General features: G+C 24.3%; 1 protein-coding gene across 1 annotated transcript in view; it reads right to left on the bottom strand.

Moving 5' to 3' along the window:
• Window positions 1-19,894, bottom strand: part of LOC134833893 (mushroom body large-type Kenyon cell-specific protein 1) — a 74,936-nt gene extending 55,042 nt beyond the window's left edge. The window contains exon 1 of the mRNA XM_063848381.1: window positions 19,766-19,894. The gene's annotated coding sequence lies outside the window, so the exon portion shown is untranslated. The remainder of the gene's footprint in view (window positions 1-19,765) is intronic.
• Window positions 19,895-25,308: the final 5,414 nt, after the last annotated feature.

The following is a 25,308-nucleotide window of genomic DNA, read 5'->3' as shown; positions in this document are numbered from 1 at the left end:
TTTTGTAGGAGGAGACCATTTTGAAAGTTTTGTCATATTTTACAACGAATTTCCGACAACTAATTACAAAAACGATTAAAAATTCACGTACGTTACAAGTAACTCGTGCCATAAAAATCAACTAAATGTGTCATCATGAACTCTTTCAGATTGTTATTTTTTATTTTTCTAATAATACTTAGAACTGTTTCAATGGAAAAAACATTTAAACAGCAGCAGCAGCGATAAATACTTAAAAAACAAAATATTTGTCGTAAAAATACAACTAATCAGTTCAGAAACGATGACAAAAAAATTAACTTTAATTACACGACAAATACGAGCTAAAATGATATCAGCACGTACAAAAATTTAAAATTTTAAGTGCATGTCAATCTTGCTCACAAAAAAAAATAATAATAATAAAATTGCGCGAATAATACAGATCGCGAGAAAAAAAAATGCAATATACAAATATTTAAAGATTCTGTTCAATTTTGTCGTGGACTGGACAAGGTCTTTGTGTACTTGAATCATGTCATATATGTGAATAATTTATATTTTTTTTTGCATTGTTTCGATTTTAACTCACAAAAATGTATTTGGGACAAACAACAAAAAGGTGTTATCTGAATTTTTATTTTGCAGTTTTGCAAAGTAAAAAAAAATATCGTTTGAATCGGGGCGTAGTCTGTTGCATTTTTTTTTTGTGCAAAAGGGATATTTGTAATGCATGTTTTGTTCTAGTTTGTTTATTTTTTGACTGAATAATTTTTTTTTTCAAGAGTCATCGTGAGTCAGAACACATTTTTCGTGCATTATGAAAAATGCATGAGATGTCGTTCTTGGTTTTGAGAAGACGAGATCATTCTTTGGAGGATTTCTTTGTTGCTAAGTGATTTTTTTGTTTAAATATTTTTTAATAGAGTTTAAAATAAAAAGTATATTAAAGTGTAGAAAGTTTAAAATTAAGGTAAGTAATTCATTTATTTATTTTTTAAATTTATTTTTCAATAAAATTCATTTCAGGATTTGTCTTCGTTCAAATTGACTTTTGGTAAGTATTTTAATATTTTTTTTTCTCAAACTTAAAAATTTATTAAAAGGAAGTTCTGGTCATCGGATATCAATGTTGAAAAAAGTTTTAACTTGCTAAAAGACAAGGTTACGAAATTTGTTAGTTCAAAACCTAAAACTATGAATAGTTTTTCTGACTTCAATCATGCTTAAAATTGGCTTTTAAAAATTTTAAAACCTTTTACGAACTGAATCGATTCTTATTACGCCTACTTAACTTGATAGGTTTACATCTAAGATCTACTCTTGATTTAAAAACAAAAAACGGATCAAATCGATCACTTCGATGGATTCTCCTGAGGTTAAACTGATCCCTTGAATGAATTTGCTGAAGTTCTATAAGCCAAAGGGATTAGCAAATTCATTTAAAGGGTCAGTTTGACCTCTAGAGAATCCATTGAAGTGATCGATTTGATCCGTTTTTATTAGTTCAATGGTTGACTTCTCGGGAGGTCCAACTGACCCCTTTAGTGAATTTTCTGATCCCTTAAAGAATAAGCCTGTTTCTTAAAACCTAAGAGATCAGAAAATTTTACTTAAGGGGTCAGTTTGACCTCCTGAGGGATCGTTCAAGTTTCTCGTTTGGTAATTGAGCCCTCAGGAGGTCAAATTGACCCCTTAAGTGAGCTTTCTGATCTCTTAATGGATCAATTTGTTCCTAAAAGTCTAAGAGATCAGAAAAATTCACATAAGGGGTCCATTTGACCTCCCGAAGTGTCAACCGTGGGCTTGTCTGTTCCGTATTTGGTTCCAAAGTTAACGTTTATTGCCATATGGGCGAAAAACGGGTCAGATTGATCTCTTAAGGGATCAGGTTGACCCCTCAGGAGTCAAATTGATCCCTTAAGGGAATTTTTGATCCATTAAGGGATCAATCTGACCCGTTTTTCGCCCATAGGGTACAAACAAACTCCTTGAAAGAATTCGAACGAGCCATTTTAAGCTCTAACCTACTTAGAATAGCAATTAGAAAAATCTTTTAAGAAATTCAAAAGAAATCCTACGATCCAAACTGACTTAATTCCAAAATCAGGAAGATTAAAAAGCAACTATTGACTTATTGCAAACACATGTAAAGTCTTTTCGCCACAACCAAAGCTAAACAAATCGTCAACGATACTAATAACAACAACAACTAAACACGTTAGACCACAAGTTCATCTGTTGATCAAACATAACTCGAACACAAGTAAATCACGATGCTCTTGACTTTATGGTACTAGTTACAATAGGCAACATAAACTGCACCATAAGGTACATAAACTTTGTGCAAAAAAAAAAGACGGCAATAATAGTAATAATAAATAAAACAGACAACAACGCGTTTGGTGTGCAATTCGAACAATAGACGGATGCTTATTTGCTCTCTAAAACAGCTGATAAAGCATCATTACACTCGAACGCATGCAAAGGCAGCGACGACTTGTAGGTAAATAGGTTTTTCATTGTTAATATTTTACTATACGATATTTCATTATATAACATCGCAATTCTAATACATAAGTAAGCCAGTCAAAGCAAAAGTGAATATCACATAGCGAGAGAGAGAAGAGTAGTACATGTTAGTTGTTGTTGTTGTTGTATATTATTGTTCATTCATAAAATCACATCACCGGCATTTCTCATATAAATATAGAGAGTCGCGATATATATTTATATATAAATAGTGTCAGTAATGCATATGAAAAACGGAATGAAAATAAACATTGGAATATATGTTTCTTATCAAGATACTTGTTGCATATTATTATTATTATTATTGCCACTATGCAAGTTCACTCAACGGAGGAATCTCTTCGATTTATTTTTTTCAACTTTTTTTTTCGATTCAAAAAAAATTGTAAAAGGATGCAAAATTGGAACAAAAAAAAAAGTAAATTAAAAAAAATACAAAATTCGATTAACAAGAACATGGATTTATTATTGACTGCTATTGGCAAGTACTTTTTCTATGACTTAACTACATGTTGAAACCTAGCAAGGCACATGGCAAGTAAAAGACACGGAGCAAAAAAAAAAAAAAGAGCGGAAAAAAATAAGTTTATCATCAAGGAATATGGAGGATGGTTTGAGAAATTGTGTGAGGCGCAAAAAATGCTAGGGCAGTGTTTTAAACGATAAAAAAATTTAATTTAAAAAACACTTTACAACATCATTGAAGATTGCTTATAACATTCAGCCGTTCAGCCTGCACATCGAGGATATAGACAGCGAAGTTTGGAGAAAAAAAATATAAAATAGTTGCCTGCATCCTTCATTAAAATACAGACATTTTTTCAATACATTTTTTTTCTGTGCTTCACATTATTATTATAAAATAGGTTATTGGATGCATTTAACAGGGTGACTATTTTTTTTTGGTAAGTAATTTTTTATTACTAAATTTTCCTTATTTTTTTTTAATTTTAGAGTTAATATGGTTAAAAAATTAAAAAATTAGTTAAAAATTTAGATATATTGAAAAATTGATTTTTAAAAATTATTAAAATTTAATTTTCTAATGTATATTTTTTGTATTTTATTATTTTAAATTATTTTATTAAAAAATTTAAATTAATTAATTAATTTTAAATTAGTTTTTTTTAGTTTCAATTTTGAATTTTTTTAAATTAATTTAAAAATTAAAATTTTATCATAAAGTTGGAAGATTAGAAAAAATGATAAGACATTGAAAAAAATAATTAAAAATTTATATAAATAAAAAAATTTATTTTGAAATGTGTTTATTTCTAAAAATAATTATAAATTTATAATTTAAATTAAATTTTATTTTTTTTTTACTTTATTAAATTATTTTTTTTTTAATATTAAATTTATAAAATAAATTAATATTAATATTTAAGATTTAAATAAATTAATTAATATTTTTTCTTTTTTTTTAATTTTTTCAATTTCAATTTATTATTCAATTTTAATTTATTTTATTAAATATATTAAATATTTTAAAAATTTAATTTTAATTTTATTAAAAAATTTTTTAATTAAAAAATGATAAAATTTAAAAAAAATTATAATTGTAAGTAAAATTTTTAGTTTATTTTTTTTAAAGTAAATTTTAATTTTTTCTTTAATATTAATAAATTTAAAAAATCGTTTATCTTTAAAATTTTTATTTTAATTGTTAATTAATTTTTTTGTTTTTTTTTTCATTACAGCTTCACCCTACTCATCAATTTACTTGGCAAGCACTTTGGCTTCTTTTTACATTATTTATTAAAAAAAAAAGTGCATGCACGCACATACGAAGCGCAACAGAGAGCAGCTAGAGGACAAGTACATAAACAACAACAAGAAGAAGCAAAAAAAAATAAATTGGAGCTTTTTTTCATCAATAGCGCCTTGCTTGACGGCAAAAACTTATAAATAAAAAATAGAAGATTATTACGAAAAAAAAATAACGGAGGAATGGAGGCAAAACATTAATATTAAAGCTCCTTTTATGAGCTCCATCGTTACTCGTTGGCGTCATCCGCATCATCAATACGTGAGTGAGTGTGTATTTAGGTGCTTTTTAATATCATCTTCCTCTATTTATCCTCGTCACTCTCTCTCTCTCTTGCTCGTCATATGCAAGTGAATTTCAATCAATTTTTTTAAAAGACTTTTTGATGTAAAGAATATATGCAACTAACGCCCGTTCGATGGCAAGGGAATAACAAAATTATAATGATAAGGATATACGGAAGATGTATCGAAAAAAAATGATAGGTAATTGTTTGAGATAAAAATAGGGGATTGAAGGATCTACGAGGAAAAGTTTTGAGCGATGAATGGAGAAGACATCAGGTAAGAAATTTTATTTAAAAACTTTTTTTTACTATTTTTTTAAGGATTTCTAAAAGTCATCAATTATGTCGATGCAAGTGACTCAAAAACTTTGCTATGAAACACTTTGAGACTAAAATTAGAATAAAATTAGGACAACGAACTGAAGGATCTGAAGGACTTAGAATATCATCGAACCAAATAGCGACAATTTGTGGACCTCATTGGGAACTTAGGATAGCCTCGAATATTTGAACCAGGCTTTAAGTAAAGTAAGTATAAGTCTTTTTCTTTACAGAGAACTCCAAAAGAAGATTTAAATAATCTTCCGAAATACTTGACAGAAAGATTGACAATTGTGGGAGAATCACAACCTTACGAACTCCGAAGAAAAAGCGATTTTAGATTGCCAAATTATCTGACAAGTTTTTTTTTTACAAAGAACTAAAGTAATACAAAAAAACGAAGCGAGAAGTAACACTTTCGACTGAAGGCTTCTTGAGGCCTAATCAAATCACTGAATGTAGCCCTAAAAGGGTCATCGAGTTCTTCGATAGTCTCGATGATTTGAAAGCAGAATAAGGGACTAAGGAAGGCTTCAGTAGGTGCACAAAAGATCCATTTGACGTCGAAGTGCAGGAGATGGAGCACTGGCTGCAGGAGCACATCCAACCCATTTATGAAAAAAAAACCTTCGACTAACACAAAAGAATTTTTAGTGGACTTGAAAACTTATGTGAACTTTAGTTTTTCATTGCACTGAATGACAAAAAAAAATATGCAACTGAACGATGAAAGCTGATGGTCGACATCATATGTAAAAGATGGATCCATCGAAAAAGTTAAATAAAAAAAATCCTCAATTGCTGCCTAAGATGAATTCTTGTTATATTCTGGCCAAAAAGAATCTCAAACTAAAATTTACTGAGAAAAGTCAACATTAAAGGAGTCAAACATCGAAATAACAAGAAACCATTCAATTAGATTAAACTAAGTCTATAAAGCCAAAAAATATCAAAAAAAGTAAAACATCACTTCACGATGTTTGAGATTTAAAAGGCAGCAAATCAACAAGCCAAATGGAGACTTTTTAATGAAAATTTTTGAAAAATACAGAACAGAGCATTACGAATTTTGACTCAAAGAAACAGAAACAACAGGATAAGTGACATTTTGGAGCAAACAGAACTACTCAGCATCCCCCTATGAAGCTTAAAAAGCACTAAAAATCACAAAAATGACACAAAATTAAAAAAAAGTGATTTGATATAGATTTGCACTCCCCTTTGTGGTCCGCTGATAGCCCTCTGGATCCGCTTTTGCTCAGTATACAACAACGAATATGTTTTAACGTTCTAGTCATAATTTACAAAGCAACAATGAATCTACTTCCAAACTACTTGACCCAAACTTGACCACTAATTATCTCTGATATTAATCAGTATCTCATAAATTTACAAAAAAAACTCCATTAATCAATCCATAAGCAGCAAAATTTAATAAATGAGGAAATCAAACTCAAACCATATTCCATAAAATTCGAACGGAAAAAAAATCAATCCCAAAATCAAACTTTTACGTGCTTATCATTTTGCAATGTCTCTATACATTTTTTTTCGCATCTACGAGACTTTACATTAAAAAGATGTAAAAAAAAGCACGTAACTGACAAAAAATTGTCTGCAAATTTTCCATGCAGGTACGACAGATTGGGCGCACCAACGATGCCAAGCTCCATAGTTATTGCCATGGGATAATTTAAAAAAATTTACGTTATAAAAGCAGAACAGGAGTTGTTGTAAAAATATCTCTCGTGTACATGAGAAAGGGAAATACGAAAAAAAAAAGTAAATTAAAAAACATCATCCTTAGTGTTTGTAGGTGTGTGTTAAAGCCAGGTGCAGAATCATTCCACACGTAAACTCCGTTCAGTACTCTAGAATATTCCTCAAAATATAGAAAAAAATATAGAGGCGAAAAAAAAATGCAGTGACTTGAGGAGCGGCGGTATGAGAAGGAAGTGTAAAAGGTACTAGTGTGGAAAAAAATTGAAAAAATTTCTCTACAATAGCTTGGAGAATAGTCAGATGGTACAAAAGTGTAAGCAAACAACATTTTGTTGTATCGTTGAGTCGATGTCGGCATCCTCATTGCGTCGTGTATCCACGGCGATGATAATGTTGTACATTGCCCACTTTTTTTTCGTGCTTACTTAGTATGTACATTTTTTTTTTGTTCTTATTTTCCTCCCGTAGAGACTTGTCTATTTTCTAGGATCGCATCGGAGCAAACAAATAATAACAACAACAAAAAAAAATGACTGGTTGCTTTGGAAAAATCTCCGATCCGACTCACACTCTACCCCGTTATGCGATCTGTACGAAGCTTCGTCGTCGTCGTCGTCAACACGATGAAGAAGAAATAGTGAACGAAATAAAAAAAAAATCGGACAGAGAAAAGAGACTTTGGTGGTGATAGAATATCCAATTAATGCATACAAAAGAGGTTGTACAAAAGTTATAAACACGTAGTTTACGACAGCATGGCAGAGGAAAAAAAGTACAGAGCAGAAAAAATGTGCTGCCCAGGCATGTGAGTGCCGATGAAAGAGACGTTGTGTGAGTTTGTGTATGTAAATATATTTTTAATTTTACTCCTTCCTTCGATTCCGTGAAATAGAAAAAAATCCGTTTTTCGCCTCTTTTGCTGCCTGTTACACGGTTCATGGATTGCAAAAGGGGTTAATTCAAATCTATGTTTACTAAATTTTTGTTAAAATTGTCTTTTGAGGTTAATTTGGTCTCTGAGACAATTTTTACAATTAAAATTTATATTTTAAATTTTTTCTCGATTTAAAAAAAAATATTGTATGAAAAGTATTCTTGTTTGGAAAATAAGTTTTGTTATCCCAAAATTACAATTTTTTTTCAATTTTTTAAGTAATTTTGTCAATTGAGTAAAATCGAAAGGAAAATCATGGTTTCTCATCAAATATTTAATTTTTACTAATCTCTTAAATAAAATTATAGAAAAATCATAAATTTTGATGATTATTCGATATTTCGAAAAAAAAATTTAATAAAAAAAATAAATAAAAACTAAACTTACAATTTTATTTTTAAATAAAAATAAAATAAAATAAAATAGAATTAAATTAAATAAATTAAAATAAAAAATATATTAAAATTAATTTAAAAAATATACCTATTTATTTAAGTTATTCAAAAATTTATTAGTTTAATCATTTTAAATATTTTAACTTTTATTTAAATAATTTAATTAAAGCTTTAAAATTTTTTTTAAATAAAAATAAAATAAGATAAAATAGAATAGAATTAAATTAAATAAATTAAAATTTTAAAAAGAAAATATTAAAAAATTTAAAATTAAAATATACCTAATTTAAGTTATTTTAAAATTTTTTTTTATTTAATTTAAAAAAATCTTACTTAAAATTTTTGATTTTATTAATTTTAATTTTTTAATTTAATTTTAATTAAATAATTTAATCTTTTTAATTTTAATTTTATAAATGGAAAATTTTTAATAAATTTCGAAATTTATCAAATATTTTTTGACATTTTCAGAATATCAGGTTATAGGAAAGTCAAAAGTTAAATTTTTGTTAAGAAAAATTAATTTTTTTGAATAATTACTGAATTAATGATTCGAAGGAGCTAAATTTACTTCATTGTAAACTTCATTTTGATTAAAAAAAAAAATTAATAAAAATAATTGTATTGATCAATTTCAAGTCATGCAATTTCTCAACATTTTAAATATGAAAAAATTCTGACTCACTCAAAATATCCTGTCGCATGAATTTTTATCATATCCGCTAGATTCTGTCGTTACCCGTAAAAAAAGCAGCGCTTGATTATTGGATTTCCGTTCTAAAAACCTCATGCCTAATCAACTTTTTAGCAGTATCTCGTGCAGTGACACGTCATTTTTTTCGCTTCTTCTTAATTCTCGCAATAAATATTTCCATACGCTGTCAAAATATTCCGCGAAAAAACCAACTTTTTTTTGTGTCATCATCCTCTGTCGCCATTCACTTTGCGTGCAAAATTTTTCAGCCAGTGATGATGACGGAGCAATAAAAATTAAAAAAAAAAACTGCACATTGTTAATTTTTTGGTTGTGAATAATTTATTGGCGCAGTTGAAAAAAATTGCTAATGATTGATTTTTTTTTTGTTTTAAGAATTGCGAGTCAGCAAAAAAATATTTTCTGGGAAAATTTTTTTTTTGCAAGAAAACCTTGGCGTGATGTGATAAGGGCGCAATTAGTCATCGCCGCGTTTTTCTCCTTAATTAAAGGTAAAAAGTCATGAAATTATCATCAAACACGAGATCAAAAGATTTTTTTTGACATTTTTTTTAAAGTGGTCCCTGGATCTATTTAAAATGCATTTTTTGTGTTTCGTTGTTAAAAGTTTTTTTTTTTGTGAAAAAGCATAAAATGCAGTGTCGAGGCACTTTTTTATGCATTTTAATTTTTTTAATTTTTTTTTTACGGAACGTACATAATTTTCCACTTGGGTATCATTTTTATATTTTGATAATTTTTTCTCCTTGTTCTTCTGGTTCTCGACTGTTTTTTGTGCATTTCGTACATTATGCTGTTGGTGTCTTTGAAGTGCATTTAAATGGCTGGAAATTTTTCTTTTATGTGATTTTATGGAAATTATGTCGAAATTTGGCTCTTTTGATCGTTTTTTGTTTAATAAAATAATTTAATTAATTATTTAAATAATTTAAAAATAAAAAAAATGAAAATCAATTTAGATTAAATTAAAATTTAAAGATTTTTTATTTGATAAAAAAAAATAATTTTTTTTAATTTAAATTAATTAATAAAAAAAATAAAATAAAATTGATAAAAATTAATTTATAATAAATAATTAATTAAATAATTTTTTAAAAATTAAAATTAATTTAAATTAAAAAAACAAAAATAAAAATTTTCACTTGATAAAAAATTTAAATATTTAAAAATAAAATTAATGTTTTAATTTAAAAATTTATTTAAAAAAAATATAAAGAGAAATGCTAAAAATTTTAAATATAAGCAATTAAAATTAATTAATTAAAAAAAAAATAAATTAATTAATTAAATTAAAAAAAATTAAAATAAAAAATTAATTCAAATTAATAATTAATTATTTTTCAATTTATTAATATAAAATAATTAATTAAAAAAAATAAATTAATAATTTTCTTCATTCAAAATTATATTACTCATATTTGATTTAAAATAATTTTTAAAATAAATCAAAAATGCACTTTTATCCCCTAAAAATGCCAAACAATTTTTTCAGTCAAATAAACTTCACAGCCGAAAAAAATGTAAAAAATTGTTGGTCCTTCAGGAGACAAGTGGAAATATTTCAAACAGAGACAGTGTCTCGCAACAAATGCAATCAAAGCGACAAGAATCTCAAATTTTGTGAAAGCTACCATGAAATAAAGTACTTTGATCATAAATTTTCATTCTCGTCTCTCTCATTTTTGTTTTTTTTTCGGTAGACAGACATCTTTCTATTTACCATGCTAAAATAGGCTGCATAATCAAAATTATAACTGCGAATCATTTTTTTTTTGCCATACGAACCGCCATAAAATTCAATACCAGTCATAAAAATGAGAGAGAGAAAAAAACCGAGAGAAAAAACCGTTAAAGATGCAATTCGTGCATCTATCAATTTATTTAGTTACACAGGTGGTTTTTCTTTTATTCAATCTGACATCTATCTGTCTATCGATTCATCCACACGATTGATCATCAATATTCATGTTGAATTTTATTATTCTTTGTTAGTTGCTGCACTTGCTAGATACGCGCAGACAAATAGCATAAAAAAGGGAATGATTGAAAAATATTCAGTTTCTGTATATTATTAATGCGGAGAAGGAGCGAGAGAAGAAAAAAAGTTGTTTTGCACACATTTTTTTTTTGTTTTTTTTTTGTGTGAGGAAAGTGATGCAGAACAGACTTGAATTACATCTTAATTTTTTTGTTGTTGTCCTGATGCTGGATGAATGGATTGGAGAGGGTGTAGGATTGCATGTCGAAGAAAAATCGATAAAAAATATGCAAAATATTGGATTTTATCGTAAATAAGGTAATTAAATCGCATTTAAATAAAAAATATAAAAAATATTTTTTTAAAAAATTTTTATTCTTTTTCATTTATTTTTTATATTAAAGTTAAGAATATATTTTTTTAAATTTTTCAAAGAAACTTTATAATATTTTATGAAATAAAGAAAAATTAAATTAAAAAATTAATTTTTTTTTTTAAAGGAAAAGGAATAAAATTATATATTTTTTTAAAAATAATTTATATTTTTTTTAAAATATTTCAAAATTTTTCAATATCTTTCGATAATTTTTTTTAACTTTCTGAGTCGTTTCTGAGTTATTTTTTCTTGACTTTCCTAAATTATATTAAATTTTTAAAATTTAAAATTTTTTTTTTCATTTTTAAAATTTTCTGTATTACTCAATTAGTATTTTTTTTATCATTTTTTTTTTTAATTTTTTGATAATAATTAAAAATATAATGGAAAATAATAATTTAAAATTCAAAAAAGTTCTTTTGATCATTTTTAAAAAATTTTCTCAATTTTGGATTTTTTTATTAATTAAAATTTGAAGAAAAAAAATTTTTTATTTTAATAATTTTTTAAAATTTTTTAGAAATTTTTTAGAATTTTTTAAAATTTTTTAAAATTTTTTAAAATTATTTTTTAATATTTTTATCAATTTTTAGAACCTAATCAGCTTCCTTGAAAACTGTTATAACTTTTATTTTTTAATTTTTTTTCCTTTATTATCAAGTACTAATAATTATTCTGAAATAAATCCTTTATATGTTCTCAAAAAAGTTTTTCTTCGCTGTAAGTGTAACAATATTTTGAACTTTTTGAACTAACTTTTTTACGAATTTTTAAATTTTTAGATTTTTTTTTAATTTTTCGATATATTTTTTAATTATTCTTTTGATAATTTTTTAAAAAATTTTCTCAATTTCAGATTTTTTTTATTAATTAAAATTTGAAGAAAAAAATTTTTATTTTAATAATTTTTTAAAATTTTTTAGAAATTTTAAAATTATTACATTTTTATCAATTTTTAGAATTTAACCAACTTCCTTGAAAACTGTTATAACTTTTCTACTTAAAATTTAAAAATTCATCAAACGACGCCAAATCGACCCCAATACCAAAATCCTCCTAAATTCTTCTAAAATGCGATAAAAAATAATAGAATTTTTTAAAATAAACAACAAAATGGCCGTTTTATGCCCAATGGAAGTCGACAACGCGATGCATGGAAACAGGAACAGCAACGCTTGCCTATTATTATTATTTTATTTTTTTTTTGTAGATACTTATAAACGCGATGTACTATCGATATAATTGCATTTTTCATCTTTTTTTTTATTTTGTCGACGCGCGCTGTAAGTGTAACAACACCGCAACATCGAAGACATGGCCGAAAGAAGCACACAGAGCACCACGCGTAAATGATATCCGAATGTGTACAACAACTCCGGTGCACCATAATTAGCTATTATTATTTTATTATCATTATATCATGTATCAATGTAGTGCATGTAGTTCTTCCAACAGCAACAACAACACACATGATTAATATTATTAATGGAATAAAAAAAAATTATACTTGCATCGACACAGAAACGCACATCAGTCATCTATTCATCCATTCCATTTATCTATCATCAACAAATAATATTATAAAGTCAGAAAGACGAAAAAACAGTTTTTTTTTGCTAGATTTTGCTAGAAGTAGTCAAACTACTTTTTTTTTCGAGTCGAACCAACGATGACGACGCTACGAGTACACCGAACGACGCCAAATACAATTATATATTTATTCATTTTTAAGAAGAAGGCTGCAAAAAATGTGCAATTGCAGTTTTGTGTGCATTGCATTGTAAATATCTACCAAATACACACATACACACACGAAATACATGATGAAATGCAAGTCAAGAGTAGTACCTTGAAAATTTTTATAAAAGATGCAGGAAAAAATTACGTCAAAGTTACATGAACTGAATAGATGAAAAATTTATCCGAATTAGGGAGTGTTGCAGTTCATTTTGGGTAAGATCTTAATTTTTAGAAATTTTTAATCTGATGATCACAAAAAAATTATTATGCCATGGTTCAGCTTTTAACTGGTTTTTTATAATAATATTTTTTTTTGTAGGTACCTCGAGTTAAGTGAAGAATTTTTTGTGTTCGAAGAATGCAATTCGTGTAAAAAAGTGCATATTATATTTTTAATTTACGTGTCTATTTTGAAGTGGCATACAATGTACGACACGTTTTTAAAAAAGAGATAAAATTATCTTTTTTTTTTGTGTTATTATCATTTGTAATAAGTGTTGTTGCTGCCATTGAACAAAAAATGTCTAAAATAACTCTTTTTTTGTGAATACCTTCGCATTTTTCCTATGAAAATTTTTCAAGTTAATGAGTTGAGTTAACATACATGGGTGATGTGAGCGTATTTCTAAGTAAAATTGTACTAAAAATTATTAAACAGTGTTAAAAATTGACAAAAATGATAGATTTGCCCCCCCCTCTCTACCCTTCATAGGTTTCTAAGAGCCCTTGTTGAGTAGAATTGAAATTTTTTAAATAAATATCTCTAAATTATAAGTTTTTAAATTAAAAGTCAATTGTTAGTCAAATAAAATTTAGAGTCAAATCATGAAATTCAAGAAAATTTTACTGACTCAGTGATAAGTTTTTAAAGGATAATAATTAACCTGGCTTTATAAGAAGCGGTAAGTACCTACTTTTTTGTATCTATATTTTGTACTTTGGTTAAAGTTTTTGCTCTTAATTTATTTTTTTTTTTTTGCAGAAATCAACTTATAACCAATTCTAATTATTGGAAACGAAAAACTATGACACAAAATACTGCAAAAAAATATCATACTTTTTCAGGTAAGTTTTACTTTGCAATAATTAATGATTAAATTAAAACTATTTTTAGAACAAAACCATCTCTAGATTCATGGATGGGTAACCAAAAAATCATAAGAAATGTCCTCTAAGGAGAAACTCGTATTTTGCCGTAGATTCTGGTATTTTATGATTTTTCTGAACTGCTTCTTGAGAAGCCTTCCTGAATATAATATCATCAATTTCTGAACCAGACGTATTTAAATACAATGATAGAAAGTAAGCAACAAAGAAAGTTCTCCAATATAAGACATATGATATAATTTGGATTCAGTTACGATAGATCAAATAGAAATCAAGAAGGAAATTTTCCAACTGACGAGTACAAAAAACCCATACACATGAAAGTTATCGAAAAATCTAAAGGAATAAAGCCGAAGTAACGTGACGAAGCTGCCATGTGCTTAAAGAATAATTCTTCTTCAGCTATATGTAAAATACCGAAAACAGTCTAAACCGCAGATGCATTAAGTCATTGCATTTTCGAAATAATTTTATTATAAAATTCTGTTATGTGCAAACGTTAGCGAGAATTAACGAGGCTGGAGTCAAATTGCATCAAAAATTTCAATATATTTTATGCTAAAGTTAAACGGACAGACTCAAATCCCTTCAAACCCCCATTTTATATATTCCGTAATGCGCAAAACGTACGCAACAGGAAGAAATTGCTCGTGCAATTCAACCTTTAACATCCTATTATTATATAGAGACAGCTCCGAAAACACTTGAAAAAAAACCAGCATAATTTATGCAATTCCTCAGAGAAATAGAATTTTACAAATTACATAACAGCAAATAGTTATTTTTTGCTTAGTAGTTATCTTGCACCTGCACAATTTTTCACTAAATAAAAACTGTTAAACAAAAATGGGATTAAAATTCATCTATCTCTCTTTTCTAAAAAACCGGCGAGAGTAAAAAACTATAAAATTTACTTCTAAATTCTAACTGTGAATTGACATTTTTAGCCTTTTATTAGTATGAAGTTGCATTGTTATTGCGCGATTATTATTTTAATACTATCATTATTATTATTTTAAAAAAAAGTGGAAACGGTACAAAAAACTATACAAAAGGCCATCATAGTTCATTGTTTTCTTCAATGATATTCTCTCGTTTTCGCGCAGCTTCTTAAATAAAAAAACAACCGAAAATTAATCTTGCTGCCTTATTTACAATGATAAAGTGTTGGTTATTCATTGAAATTTATTACCACATTTTTTTTGTTGAAATGCGGTAAAAAATTTAAGATAAAAAATTTAAACACGAAAAATTGAATAAAGTTATAAGTCGACATGCAAATGATTAAACAACACAACTTTTGATGCATTTTTGTTGATAACAGTATTGAATGGTCGTTACGCGGCTTACATGAAGCAACACAAAAAATTATTGCTATAAGACCTTTAATAATAATAAAAAAAATAATATAAATTGCATTTTGCAACTACACAGCAATGCAATGGCAACAACAGCAGCAGCAGCAGCTTAAAAACTAGTTAAATTTTTTTTTTCGTGTTTCATTACCTGCCTCTGTACCGCTATGATGTACAATATCCACGAAAAATGCATTTAAACAATGCATCTACAATGCACGTTCTCAACCTCGCTCAAATTCAAGGTGATCCGGTGCATGCATACAGCGGCAACGAACATACATGCGAAAAAAAAACCTGGCCATATTTTGTGCCTCGGTCATTCGTGTATCAATGCAATGCACAGAATAAACTTGCCTGCCAACTTACTAGATAAAAATAATATAGGTCTAGTTTGGTAAAATGAAACACGTATTTGACATACACAGGAAAACGACGACGTCGCAGTGTGTATTTAAATGCAATAATTAAATTACGCTTGATTTTTGTGCATTTTCTATAGATGCAGCTGACGTACGTACATGACGGAGGTATAGACAGATTATTATTAAAAATATATTTTATTACATTTTGATGCAAATTTTTTCCTTAATCTTTGAACAAAAGTGCATCGTGTTGAATAATTTTTCTCAGGAGTTGTTTTGCTTCCTTATAGATTTAAATTAATTTGTAGAACGGTTTTAACTGTAAATATTATGGTAAAAGTCAAAATGTTGGGAAAATAAAATTTCAAGGGAATTTTTAGTAACTTTTGGTTAAATGGAATCATTTTTAAGCCCAACTTTTAATTTTTTAACAAAATATTTTAGGCCAAATTTTAATTTTTTAACTAAATATTTTAGGCCAAATTTTAACTTTGCTCACTTTAAATCAACCTTAATATTGAAAAGTTAGTTTTTATCAATAAAATGATAGCTGTCACTTTGACAGATGTCAAACTTTTTATTATATTCCTAACTTTCTAAGTGAAAGTTTAATTTAAGCCTTTTCTACTTCCTCTAAAGCTGTTTAAAATGATTTAACGTTTTTTTTTTTTTTTTTTTTTTTTTTTTATTATTAATTATTATTTAATTGATCTTAACAATCGGCTTAGATGTTTGCGTCTGTTCTTCAGGATGGTACAATTTTTCAAAATTTTTGACATCTGTTCAACTATTTAGACGGAAATTTATTGACAACAAAATTTACAAATTTTGATTTGTACAAAAATTTTTAATTTTCGACATAAATAAAACTTTAAACGAAAAAATAAAAAAGGTAAAAAAAAAAATAATTTTAATCTAATGATTGGCAATTTTAATTTTTAAAATTTCCGTTGCAAATTTTTTAAATTTTAACTTTCTAAGTGAAAGTTTAAAAATTCTTTAAAATGATTTAACGTACTTGAAATCAAAAATTCAAAATTTTTAATCTGTCAAAATTTTCTAATTTGACAAACCAAAATTTGACATTCAAATTTGAATTTGTAATTAAAAAAAAAAAATCAAAATAATTTTATACGGATAAATTTCGAATTTTTAATGAAAATTCTATATTCTCAATTTTCAAAACTACTACTCAAAAATGCTTTTAAATTTTTAATTAATTAATAATTATTTTAATTTAATTTAAAATAATTTTTTTAAATTAATTATTTTTTATTATATATTAATTATTAATTAATTTTTTTAAACATATTTGACATTAATGAAAATAAAAGTTTGACAGATTAGAGTTCTAAATATTTTTAGTTAAATTTCAACTTTTAAGATTGAAAAAAAAATACGAGAATTTTATAAATTTGAGAATTGAGAAGAATTTGAATTAAAATAATACAAATTTAGCTTAAAATCTACAAAAATTTTGACATTTTTTTAAATTTTGACAGAAAAAGATTGACAGATGTCAAAAATTTTTAAAAAATATTTTTTTTTATAAAAAAGTTAAAAATGAATCAAAATAATCAAAAAATTATATGAAAAAAAATGCGTCAAAAAATTTAAATTAATTTTTGACTAAACAAAAATTTAATACAATTTTAATAAAATTTAATATTTAATTATTTTTTATTATTTTTTTTTAATTTTTTTTTTAAATTTTTTTTTTAATATATTTTTTTTAAAATATTTTTTTAAATTTTTTTTTTTGAATTAAATTTAAATGAACTAACTAAAATTTATTAATTTTCACAAAAAAAATAAAAAATTACTTTTCATACTTTTTAAAAATTTCCTACAAACCGTTAAGTCAAAAAACTCCCATAAATTATACTCGCCAAATAAAATTTCACATTTCCCACAGCAAAAACTGTCGTCTAATATTTTGTTTTATCAGAATTTTTGTGGCAACAAACATATTTATTATGTGCTGACAGCCGCGCTATGTTCGCAACATTGTCCATGTGTGTGTCTAAACGTGCATCATCAACATTAATGCAAATGTCGCGTTGATAAACATCGAGTCGTCGTCGTCGTGTCGTTGTTGATATATTTGGCCACACAGAGAGGTTGATCTATTTCGCACCGTGCCGAATCCGGTTCTTTCTTCAGCCATAAATTTTATCATCATTTTTATCAAGTGACGATAAGAGAACATTCAATATTTGATAGGCATTCAAAAAAAAAACTTCGTCGACACTGATGATGATGATGATGACGATAAGTTTGTCGAAACGAAAATGTGCAAAAACTAATTTTTTCCACTTGAAATATTATATAAACAAAAGTCTGTGCGAGTGTGTGTACGGACCATGCAATTTCGAAAAATGTCGTTAGGTAAGTCCAAAAGTTGCGTCTTTTGTGACGACGAAAAAAAAATTTTTTTCTAGAGTTTTGTGGATGTGCCTAATACCGAGGTAGTAGATGGATGTCAATGATATGTGGAAAAATATAGGCTGGAAATGCTTTCTTTGCCTATAATATCATGTACGGATGGTTAATTTTAAAGTAATCAATAATATTAAATGCATTTGAATGACAAAAAGTGTACGGCGGCTGTATTTTTAAAACTTTCATGTGTGTGCAGTGCAATGTGACCAAATAATATGACGAAATAATAATAGTTGAGTCAAGTTTCTTTGTAATATTTCTTTCATTATTTGGAGAAAAAGCAAAAAAAAAATATATTTTTTGACGTATGGAGGACGGACCGAGTGCACTAATAATGCAGTTAGAGTCGTTTGTGCACAATTTGCGAGTGTTTAGATATTTATTTGACGACAAAAATATTTCATGAGTATTATGAGTTAAATTACCAGGAAGCGAATTTCAAAACATATAATTTTTTTTTACGAATATTGTTTAATATAATGATGAAATTTTTATACATTTATGAGGAAATTGGATTGAGTTTTGCGTTATTTGAGGAATTATTGGAGAAATTTTTGTCAAAAAAATTTTTTTTTATTTTTTGTATAAAAAGATTTTAATTTTTATTTATTATTTTTTTTATTTATTAATATTATTTAATTTAATAATTTCTATTAATTTATAATTTTTTAAAAATATTTTTAATATTTTTTGTGATTTTTATTCAATTTTAAAATTTTCAAAAAAAAATAAAATATTAAAATTAATTTAAAATTTATTTAATTTATTAATTTTTATTTAAAATTAATTTATTAATAATTAATAATAATTAATAAAAAATTAATTAATAAATTTAAATTAAAAAATAAAAGTTGATAAAAATTTTATATATTTTATCCAAAATTAGTTTTTAATATTTTAAATTAATTTTTTCTTGTTACTTTTTTAAGAAAAATTTCTTAATTTTGTTCAAATTCGTATAACAAAAATATTAAATTTTCGAAAAGAAAAGTTTGATTTCGAGAAACGATTAATTTATTAGTATAAAAATATTATTTTAAGTAGATTTTAACATAACTTTTTCTAATTTTTTGATGAAGAATGATCATTTTTTGCAAAATTTTGATGAAAATTAGAAAATTTTTATTAATTTTTCATCAAATTAGATTTGAAATATGAATATTAATGTATAACTTCATTTACAGTTTATTAAAATTCTAATTTTATTTTTTATTAAAAAAATTTTAATGAATTTTATAAGATATATTATATTTTATCTTATTATTATAATTTTTAAAATTTTTAGATCGTTTTTTACTGAAAACTATTATTTTTTGGACGATTTTTCATAATTTTTCCCAGTTCAATGATAAATTTATGAAATTTTTATATTTTTTTTAATTAAAATATAACATTTTTTATCATAAATTTGTCAATTTACACCTCAAAAATATAATTTTGGCGCCAAATTTATACCAAATAGACCAAAAAAGGATCATTTACTACTAAATTTATTAATCAAAACCTCAACGAAAACTAAAAATTTAACATTCTTGGCTTTTGAAAGTTACAAGGTGGACTTTTAGAAACAATTTTCTATACAAAACACTCAAAAATCCTCCAAACATGATAAAACAACGTTAAAAATTCTAACGTTTTATTTAAATTGAATAACAAAAGATACTGAAAGAATCACGAACGCATGATTCATGAAAATTAAAAAATAATTATTTATAAAAATATAACAAACAACGAGATGAGTCAAAATTACCTTGACAATAGCTTATAACAGCTCTCTGGTTTTTTTTTGCTTTTTATTCTGACATTCTATCTCATTTAGATGATTAATTTTTCCGTTTTCCTTCACTCACTTTATTTTTTTTTTTTAATTATCATTAAAAATTTTATTTTTCCACTATTATTTTTTTTGTTTTAATTTTAATTTTTTGTTTTTTTTTTGAGTCAAAATTTTAATCTAAAAAAATTCACAATTTAATGCATTTTTAATAATAATACAAAAAAAAAATATTTACTCATCACAAAAGAAATTAATCTCCTTTCATGATTAATCATTCATAATAAAGTTTGCGTGTAAAATATATACATCACGACACACAACTACGCGTCACACATGTGTGTGCTAAAGAGAGATAAATGTATAAATGATTGTATGTTTAATAACATCAAGAGAGATAAATAAATATGATGTATATATGATACACAATTGCACTATTATATTAGGTATTATTACAATAAAATAATAAATAAATAAAAAAAATGCAAAAATTAAAAGGAAATTTACGAGCTAGTTCTATACGCGAACGCTTTTTCCGTTGTGTATGTACAAATAATAATAATAATAATGTAAAAAAATTGTTGTTTTAAATGTTTTTATGATAGAGTTCTTGTCAATTTTAGAGCGACTCAGTTACTACTAACGCTGTATGGAAAAGTGCATATAATATAAAGCGATGTATTATAACCTTCATCATTATCCAATGCAATTTTTTTTCATTCTCGCTGTTAAATGTCATGTGTGTGTGTGCGTGTTTGTGTTTGTGATGCATTTCATGGACTTGTGTGTGGTTGTATTTCCCCCCTACAACTCCCCTCATTTTTCCATCATAACAAATTTTTTTTCTTACTCCTTATTTCTTGTGTATGTTTATTATTTTTTGTATAGTTTCCTTATGCTATTTTGTTTTTTTTATTTTAGTTTACTATTTTTTATTATTTTTTTTTATTTATAATTGCCAAAAATATTAAAAAAAAAATAATAATGTATTTTTTAGAAAAAAAAATTACAAATTATAAAAATATTTTTTCCGAATGTTTTCTTCCTATAATAATAATATAAATTATCAATTTAATAATTTAACAATTTAACAACAGTTAATAATTTAATTTAACAATTTAATAATAATAATTATCATTTTTTTTTACATTTTTTCCAAAAATTATTTTTATTATAAACATTCATTAAAAATTATTAATTTTATATATTTTTTTTAATTTTTATTTATAATATTTATTTTTTAATTATTTTAATTTAAATGAATTTATATTTTTTCGTTTTTTTTTTCAAAATAAATTAAATAATATTTTTAATAAATATTTTATAATTAAATTAATATAAATTTATAATTGATGAAAAGTTACTAAAATAAATTATAATTTATTTTTTAAATATAAAAATTAATAAATTAAATATTAATATTATTTATATGTCTTAAAATTAACAAATTAATATTAATTAAAATTAATAAATAATCATAAAAAAATAAAATTTTATCTTTATCTATTTATCATTTTTTAAAAATAATAATAATTTTATTAAATAATGAAAAAAATGATAAATAGATAAAGATAAAATAAAAATATATATTTTTATGATTATTTATTAATGCAAATAATTATAATTAATTCATTAATTTATTTATTTAATTTATTTTTTTTTGTTTATTTCAAGACATTTAAATAATATTAATTTTTTAACATTAAAAATTTTATGAAATAAAATTTAAAAAAAAAAATTAAATAAAATAATATTTAATTAAATTTTAATTTTAAAATATAATTTTTAAATTAATAAATTTAATTAAACTTATTTTGTTATTTATTTAATTAACCTAATTTATCTAAATTATTTTTATAATTATTTATAATTTATTTTTTTATAAAAAATAATAAAAATTATAAAATAATTCATACTTAATTAAATTTTAATTTTATTAATATTAATAAATAAATTTAACTAAGCTTATATTATTTTTTATTTTTTTAAAATAATTTTATAATAAAAAATACTCCAATCAAAATTATTTACTAATTCAAAATATGTTTTTATATTTATAATCAACCGCATATACAGACCTAACTCAACTAATACAAATATGTCGTCTTTGGCAGTGATGCCGCGTCCCGTGATACCGCCAAGAATTACGAGCCACGATCGGATCCCGTCTCTGGCACAACAATAAGAGTGAAATGCAATGTGTGTGCAATTGCAACCAAGTAGTAGTGTTCGTAGACAAATACAGGCAAAAACTGAGTGCAGCGGAACTCATTGCATGCACTCGGCTTCATACCGATGCAACTTGCATTTTTTTCTTGTGATTAAATGTAATGTGAGCTCTTTAACTTTTTTTTTGTTTGCTCAAATCCAAAAAACCACTCAAAATGCATTCTACGTAGAAGAAGCAGAAAAATTGACATAAAAATACACGACGAAAAAAAAACTCTTCAAAAATCATATTCACAATTGCATTCTAAAAATTTCACATGTATGAAATGCAAATAAAAATGCAGTTAACATACACATGCATTATTTTAATAATAATGCTTGCACAAATTTTTTTTTTCTATATTTTTTCGCAAAACAACGAGGGGACTTTTTTTCATCATTTGTATGTTTTATTTATAATATATGTGGACTTTTATGTGTGCTTTCTTTTATAATGCATTTTTTTTTTCATTATTTTACAAATTATGCACGTCATACGCAGATATACACAATGAATGCAGCCGAACCCGAAATGAAAGAATTTGCATATCGCATGGTTTAACCTCTCTTTCCGCATGTTTTTTGTTTTGTATTAAAATAAAAATGAAATGTGTTTCATGCGTTAATTACACGAAATTTTTATTTTTTTGGTTGATTGTTGAAGCAAAGAAAAAAAATATTTTATGTTTAATATCATTAATTTTTTTTTTAATTTGCTAAAAATATTTTTCTTACAAAAATTAATATTTAAAAAAAATTACAATATTTTTAAAAAAATCTTAGAAAATTAATTTAAAATAAAAATAAAATTAAAATAAATTTGATAATTTTTTTTTTAATTTAAAAATAAATTATAAATTAATTATTAAAAATTAAATTGAAAATTAATTTTGAAAAATTCAAAAATGGCTAATTTTTATATTATTTTTTTTATTATTAATTATAATCTAAATTCAGTACTTTTTGTCAAAAAAATAAAGATCCTTTTTTTATTTTTTTTTAAGTTCAGTGGCTTAAATAAATAAATTAATAAAAACTAATAAATTTTCTTGTCAAAAAATTAAATCTTTTTTATTTAATTTTTTTAAATTAATTTTTTTTTAATTTAATTTTTTTACTTACTTATTTTAAAAAAATATTTATAAATATTTGTTTTTTAAATAAATGAATTTTTTTAATATTTTTAAATTCCTTCATATGTTATGATAATTATTTATGATATTTTAATTTATTTATTAATTTTTAAATTTATATTTGAGATAATTTTAAAAAACTTACTATTTTGATGCAAATAATTTGTATGGAAAACCCAAATGATATTTAAAAATGATTTTTTACGTGAAATATGTTCTTTTTGATGAAAAAAAAAATAAAATAATAAAAAATTTAATATTAAAAATTATTTTTATCCCTCGTAAAATGATTTTTTTTACATTATTTACTTCTACCTGCCCAACAAAAAAAAATCAATTTTCTTTCGACCGAGCCGCAGTCTCTAAAATTGCATCTAAACAACTTGTAATTACTCGCTGACATCTGAGTTGATCTGATTTTTTGTCTATTATTTTATTAAATTTGTATTTAATTATATAAATTACAGATATTGGTGAACGCGTGTGCTCATGTGAAATCTAAAGTAATGATTGATTGACGTCACTTTTCGGTTTTATTCTTTCGGCTTATTTTACGCCAGCGTCAGACAACAGGCATGTGTGCAATGCAAGTTGTGACCCAGAAGGCAAAATTAAATTCATTGATTACTTGAACCACAAACAAGTACACAATTGACACCATAATTTTAGTGCCAACCAATCAAAATCAATCCAATTTCACGACGTTCTATATATTTATTTATTTAGCACCAGCGAGTGTACGAGGCAAAATGCATTATTCTGGTATCAATTTTTTTTTAGTCTTGCTATGTGCATTTTTTTTATCAATCCATTTATCGATCAATTTAATTTTAGTTTGAGTTTGACTGAGTGCGCTTATCAAAAAAATGCCTGAAAGCGATAAAGGCGAAGGAAAAAAAATTGCATGGAAAGACCAGTAGTTCACACCTTTATTTATGGATTAGAGAATACTTACTTACGATGTTGGCCAATGTTGTTTATTTTTGTTGTTAAAAGTTTCAACAAATGTTTTTTAGTACCTACGAAAAATAGGTCAAAAAAGGAAAATTTTAAAAATTTAATTTTTTTTTTAATTTTAAAAGAATTTAATTTATTTTTTTTTATTTTTTTTTTTTTTTCTACATGTTAAAAATTAATAGATTTAAAAATTCTTTTATTTTCATTTTTAGAAAAATATTATTTATTAATTTTATTAAAATAAAAATAATTGTTTTAATTAATAATTTAAATTATTTAGATTAAAATTTAATTTACTAATTAATTAAATTAAAAAATTTATTAAAATTATTAAAAATTTGTTTAAAAAAGAAAATTATTTAATTTTATGTAAAAATCTCTTACTTATTTATTTCGAGTCAAAAAATTACAAAAAATATAATAGAACAATTTTCTGAATTTTTATTAAATTTTATTTTACTAATTTTTCTTATTGAATTTATTGATTAAAAAAAATAATTAATGTTCTATTTACTCAAAAAAAAAAATTGTAAAAATAAAATTTAATTTAATCAATTTCAGTTATTTATTTAATTTAACAAAAGAAAAAAAAATATAATTTGGAGTATTTTTATATTTTTTTTTTATTTATTTTATTTTTTTTTTAATTTCATTTAATATTATTTTTAAAATTATTCTAAAACTAAAGTTTAATTTAATTATGTTCAAAAAAAATTATTTTAAATTAATATAAAAAAAATCAATATTAATTAACAATATTAAAAATATATCCTTGAATCACGCGATCCCCATAATTAAGTCCAAAAAACTTAAAATTCACAACTCAAAACATGAAAAATTTACATCATATCTCATGTTTTAATATTTTTCCTGGAATCCTTCACTCCGAACAACTCAAACTATGTAATCATCAAAATTATCAAAAAATATATTAAAGTTCAATGCTATATGTCATGCGTCATGCCAAGAAAACATTTCCTCATTACTCGCACATATTCGCGTCTCATACTTAAAAAAACATTTGAAATTCGTTTCTTATTCTAAAAATTCGCATTATTTATCAGCTAAAACTGCAGTTTCAAGGTTCACTTTGACTTGATTTGATTATAATTTGATTATAAATTGTCGACAATTCCCGTTTTTTTTTATTTTTATTTTTTGTTCTGTACATTCCGAATAAGTATAAAGATAAGGCGGCCTTTCATTTTTATTAAAATCATG

The sequence above is a fragment of the Culicoides brevitarsis genome, chromosome 3, assembly GCF_036172545.1.
Source record: "Culicoides brevitarsis isolate CSIRO-B50_1 chromosome 3, AGI_CSIRO_Cbre_v1, whole genome shotgun sequence".
In the NCBI taxonomy this organism is placed as follows: Eukaryota; Metazoa; Arthropoda; class Insecta; order Diptera; family Ceratopogonidae; genus Culicoides; species Culicoides brevitarsis.
This window is presented reverse-complemented; position numbering and strand designations above follow the sequence as displayed.